This window comes from Dreissena polymorpha, chromosome 8 (genome assembly GCF_020536995.1).
Source record: "Dreissena polymorpha isolate Duluth1 chromosome 8, UMN_Dpol_1.0, whole genome shotgun sequence".
NCBI lineage: Eukaryota > Metazoa > Mollusca > Bivalvia > Myida > Dreissenidae > Dreissena > Dreissena polymorpha.
In genome coordinates, this window is record NC_068362.1 from 43,726,584 (window position 1) to 43,732,602 (window position 6,019).

The following is a 6,019-nucleotide window of genomic DNA, read 5'->3' on the forward strand; positions in this document are numbered from 1 at the left end:
TTAAACAGTAAGATGATTCATATTCATTGTTCACAATATTTATTAGAAACACGAAAACATATTTCAAATATATTGTGAAATAAAACAATAACAGGTTATGGTGAGTGATTTTGTATGTATGTTTAAAACTTAATCCATTGCAATAAATAAGATTTTTATGTAATGAGGTGTTATAATACAAGCAAAAATAAATTAAGTATTTATATAGTGCAATAATATCACACAATGATTGTAATTTAAAAAGTATAATCAGAAAATAATTTTGCTGGATTTTATTAAATGTATATTTGACATCACAGAGCTCACAAAATAACAAGATCAAAAGTCGAAAGAGGAATAGGCCAACTGAAAAGAAGATGGGGAGTGCTGCATGGCGAAATTCGTTTGAAACCTGAAAAGGCTTGCCAGTAATTAATTTATTGCAAAAAAACCAACAACAACATTGAATTATGTAAACAAATGATATAGTTTAAACAAACATTATTTAGTTATGTATACCTAAATCATCAGTACCAATACCATAAATATAGCATGGTTCACTATGCAGTGTTATCTATGAGGTGTGATCTTTTGGTTATTACAAATTAACAATGATAAAAATGATGATTTAACATAAAAATCACATTTAGTTGAAATAAAATGACAACATAGTCATAATACACTGTTATATGTAGTGTTAATTTATGTCATTTTTAAAGGGTTATCATGGCATGTGGAGTGTTGCATAACATATGCAAAGACATGAACATTCCAATGATTGGGGATGATATACCAGACAACATGCAGCAGGAAGTACCTTACCATGGCATACAGAATGGGCTTCGATATAGGGATTTTGTATCGCAAACATATTTTAACTAAGGCATGGACATAGACAAAACAAGTCTTAAAAATGTGTGTTCTTTTATATTTGCTAAAGACAAAACAAGTCTATAAAATGTGTGCTCATTTACTTCTGATAAAGACAAAACAAGTCTTAAAAATGTGTGTCCATTTACATCTGATAAAGATAAAACAAGTCTTAAAAATGTGTGTCCATTTACATCTGATAAAGACAAAACAAGTCTTAAAAATGTGTGTACATTTACACCTGATAAAGACAAAACAAGTCTTTAAAATGTGTGTTAATTTAAAGTGCTGTGCCTCCGAACACAAGTGGCACACGGATTTTTAAACTTTAAATGAGAGGAGAAGCTGATATTAGCCGAACCTAGCTACAATGAGTCGGGTGGCGTCCGATGATACCCCTGCCGCAGAGCAGCTAATACGAGTTATATCTCGGGGGACTAGGTGCCTGAGCTACTTTCAGCGATACAGGGATATTGAAGCACTAACATATTTTAACTAAGGTATGGGAAAACAAATTAAATTAATGACTTAACAATTTCAATATGGACATAAGAGTGAATATCAATATACACATTAGAGTGAACAACCCATGTACATTGTTTACAAACATCTAAATGTATAAGATTTCTTTGATGTTAATTATCATTGCTGTTAACAGTAAAAATATAGCATAAACATGTTACCAATTTTTGGTAATACAATATAACTATCGAACTGTAAAAGTATGTATCTTTCAACAAAAAAGAACAATAACTATGAATGTATAAATGAAGACCATTTTATCGTACTTCAAAATTCTTAAACTGAATTAAACTTATCAGTAATACTGACACAACTGTACAACATATACAAATGAAAATGAAGTCCATAAATTTGTTTAAAAATGTGATTTTAAGAAGAGTCTATATATTATTGTATACTGTAAAAGTTTTTTCAAACATAATAAATATTTACGCATTTCATGCTTTCAAACTTGTTTTCTGTATAAAAAATGTATTATATTTTTATGAAAACAAATGCTATTTTAAAAAGTATTTAATTCTTTTATGGACTAAGAATTTTGATAACAAAAATCAAAGTTAACATTAAAAAAAAACATTTATTGTGACTGCAGCCTTTGCGTTAACAGCTTAATTTCCAGAATGATCTTTTTTCTTTTCAGTTGCTCCATAGACATCTCCTGAAATTGGTCATTTCTGTGGCAGCTGCAGTGACATCTGACAAAGAGAATTCATTAGTCATACTTTGCCATATGTACTAGACTGAACAAATAAATGTGATTAGGATTATATACTTAATTTAGTATCAACAAGCGGAAACTTGCAGTTATTTTTTATATTGAATATAGCAATTGTTAAATCTAATAAAACACTGATGAGTTTTCTGATATTTATTTGTCAACAAACAGGTGCTCCCCAACACTCTCAATTGTCTCCCTAACATTCACCAAAGACTTGAGGAGTATTTCCCCTTACATTAGCAATAAGATAAGAGTATTTGCCCTATATTTTGTACAAAATAACATTGGTATTTTTTTTAAATACGTTATTCTTTAGTTTGATTAAAATTATGTTTGTTAATTATAATACTAATCACATGTTGAAAGGCATTGTCAAAAAATACATGACTGCAAATGATAATTTGTATATATCAAACATACGATGATATTATGTATTTATCTGTTTTATTTTCTTTTATTATGAAAATATATTTTTTAATACCTGCTACCATAATCCACTGTTTGACTTGGCCCTGAAACCACTTCCATGTATTGTTCATGGGAAGGTATTGCTCTGAAAATAGTTTGTTTCACGAAGCGTATATGTAAGCGCACAAATAATTTTGCTAATAAAAAATTAATGAAACATTTTAGAAAATTCTTGGTATGCAGTTTTGTATGATTTTTTTGCACTTGTTTTTGTATGATGTTTTTAAGCAGGAAATAGATAAAATTGAACTTGTTTTATGATTGTGCATGTGTTTTCTGTAACATCATTACCAACAGGTTTTTACCTGCCAGCAAAATTAAACAGTGGCTACATTGTTAAAAATGACATGATTAAGTCTCAATTTTGTTGATACATGTAATTTACATGAAGAGGACTTTCATTTTCAAAGTGATATATAAGACATACATGTATATGAACAAAATACTGGTTACTCATTTCAGAGGTAAAGCATTACAAAGCATTACAATTTATAATATTTTTTTCCTTGTTATATAAATATTTAATTTCTCATTTTGCAATTAATTTATGACTACCAGTCAGTGCACGGTCTTTCACGTAATCCGTGTAGATTATTCGATGCTTGGCCACTAGATTGAGCCACTTTTTTTCAAGCTTGTCAGCTGATCTCGTCTTGCTCGCTTTGACGTTATACAGGTCTGACACTCTTGCCCACATCCTCTTTTTTGTCTGGCTTGTTATTCCTGTTATTAAATAGATTTATTTCATTCATAAAACAATTAACATGCTATAAGCACTGATTCTATTGTTTAAAATGTAGCAAATATATTGGTATGAATATTTTGATGGTTATTATTATTATTATCTTCCATTTTTAAGTTCATGAGATTAGAGAATGGGAATGTGCACCTTTTTGGATGAAACTATACTTTTGATTATTGCAACTACTTTAAGCTAGGTTGAAATATTTGTATATAGTTACTCGTTTAATAATGTACAGTAACAACTGTAAGTTCAATGGTGCAATTGCAAAATCTGCTAGAAACATTTAACTATAATTCTAAATTTCCAATTTACCTTCAGTATTTTTCATTTCCCAAAACCAGAAAAGTGTGTCTTTTTTCCCTGAAAAAAGGCTGTGGCCCTTTTCTCAAAGTTGGTGTTTTGGCCCTGAATTTGGTTACCTTCAGTAAATCGGTGTTTTAGAAGCTCATGGTTGCTTAATCCGTTCAATCCACAATCTTCTGCCATCACATTGCAGAGGATAAAACAATCATCCAAAGAAAATTTCTGCTCCCTTTCCTTTGTACTAGTCGCCATTGTTTTCGCTGATGACAGTTGTAGTATGTTTACATTCAGTGTCAAATATTCTATTTTTAGAAACGGGAATTCCTATTTGTGAAGAAGCCGAATGGGTACACAATGACATAATTATGAAATAAATATAGAATCACATTATTCCAAACATACCCTTATGCAACCATCCGTTTTCTTTTCAGACTTGACACCTTTATTGCTTTCGATTGAAGATTTTTTAGACACGTAAAATTCTAACAATCGTTCAACATTCGCGCGAATAAAATTCGATGCACATTATAACTGTTACTCTACTCTGAACGTTTGAGCGATTTCATTATTATCGGCTTTAACACAAAGCAGATAGAATCGCGTCCTATATACAATTAAAATAATGTGTTTGAAGCCTTAAAACACATTACACTCGCGTATTGGAATGACACACATTGTTCATCGAAGTTGCCATATTGTTTTGCCTTGCAGTAGTAATCGCGCATGCGCACAACTGCAAAAAGCGCTTAATCTGTCAATAATACAAATTTTTTACGAACGAAAATAGTTTTATTTTCTAAGAACGTTTTTTCTCTAAGAATGGTCTTAGAAAAATTCTAAGATGAAAATCTTAGACAAAAAACTTTCTTAGTGAAAAAAAATAAGAATTAGAAAATTCTATGTAAAATATTTAAGAAAGTTTCAGAATACCGCCCCAGGTACATGTACCCAGTAAAATAAATTCCCGAATATACTGAACATATGAAAACTTATAAACTTTTTTTAAGTAATGTAATATACCAGTCGTGATATTTTAATCAATATAAACTAATAATTGTAATAAAAAAACACGGTATTTTCGAACATTTCTTTTTCGTCAATCGCGATTGACGGTCCCTTTAAAACCTTTCCTATGTTTATTTTTTGGTAAAACTTCTTCTGAACTATTCTTACAGTCTTTGATTCATCAACATAAATTTGTATCTGTTTTGATTTTTTTTTAAATAAGATCGTATATATTCTAAAATAACTTAAGTTTGATTAATACTATCAGGAGTAGTGTGTGAAGTAGAAAACATCTAAAGGGTCCTCTCAACGGCAGCATGTAGTGCAGTGTAACACTCGTGCTATGGGCACGTACTAAAAGGCGGATAAAAGAGCGAATGATATAGGGTATATAGTAAAGAGCGGACAATATAGACAAAGAAGGATTTTCGAAAAGAGCGGATGATATGAACAAAGAAGGGAACTGTGGACATGATAAACAAAGACGGCAATATACCATAGTACACTGAATAGTGTGACTGGCTAACAATAATTAGTATTTAAAATATGTTTGGCTATGATTCAATGAAAAAGGATGATACGATTATTAAATTTGTGTAAAACCAAGTTTTATTGCACATCCGATGTTAATAGAAGACATTACTTTATTTGAATATAAACACATCAGTAATGTTATATGCTAAAAGCATCATAATATATATATGTGTGTGTGTGTGTGTGTGTGTGTGTGTGTGTGTGTGTGTGTGTGTGTGTGTGTGTGTGTGTGTGTGTGTGTGTGTGTGTGTGTGTGTGTGTGTGTGGTGTGTGTGTGTGTGTGTGTGTGTGTGTGTGTGTGTGTGTGTGTGTGTGTGTGTGTGTGTGTGTGTGGTGTGTGTGTGTGTGTGTGTGTGTGTGTGTGTGTGTGTGTGTGTGTGTGTGTGTGTGGTGTGTGTGTGTGTGTGTGTGTGTGGTGTGTGTGTGTGTGTGTGTGTGTGTGTGTGTGTGTGTGTGTGTGTGTGTGTGTGTGTGTGTGTGTGTGTGTGTGTGTGTGTGTGTGTGTGTGTGTGTGTGTGTGTGTGTGTGTGTGTGTGTGTGTGTGTGTGTGTGTGTGTGTGTGTGTGTGTGTGTGTGTGTGTGTGTGTGTGTGTGTGTGGTGTGTGTGTGTGTGTGTGTGTGTGTGTGTGTGTGTGTGCGTTGGTTTATATCACACATCGAGGGTACTTCATAGAAGTACACAGTCACACTTCGAGGTACCAAAAAATAGCGAGGTACTTTTCCCTAGACCTCGGTACGTGTACCTCGCCAACCGCTTGTAAAAACCATTTTACACAATTTCCGCTCGTTTCTACGGGTACCTCGGTATAACGTTGTAGTACTGGTTTGTGTGTCAGAGTGTGACCCCACACACTTGATGATCATCTCAGACATTT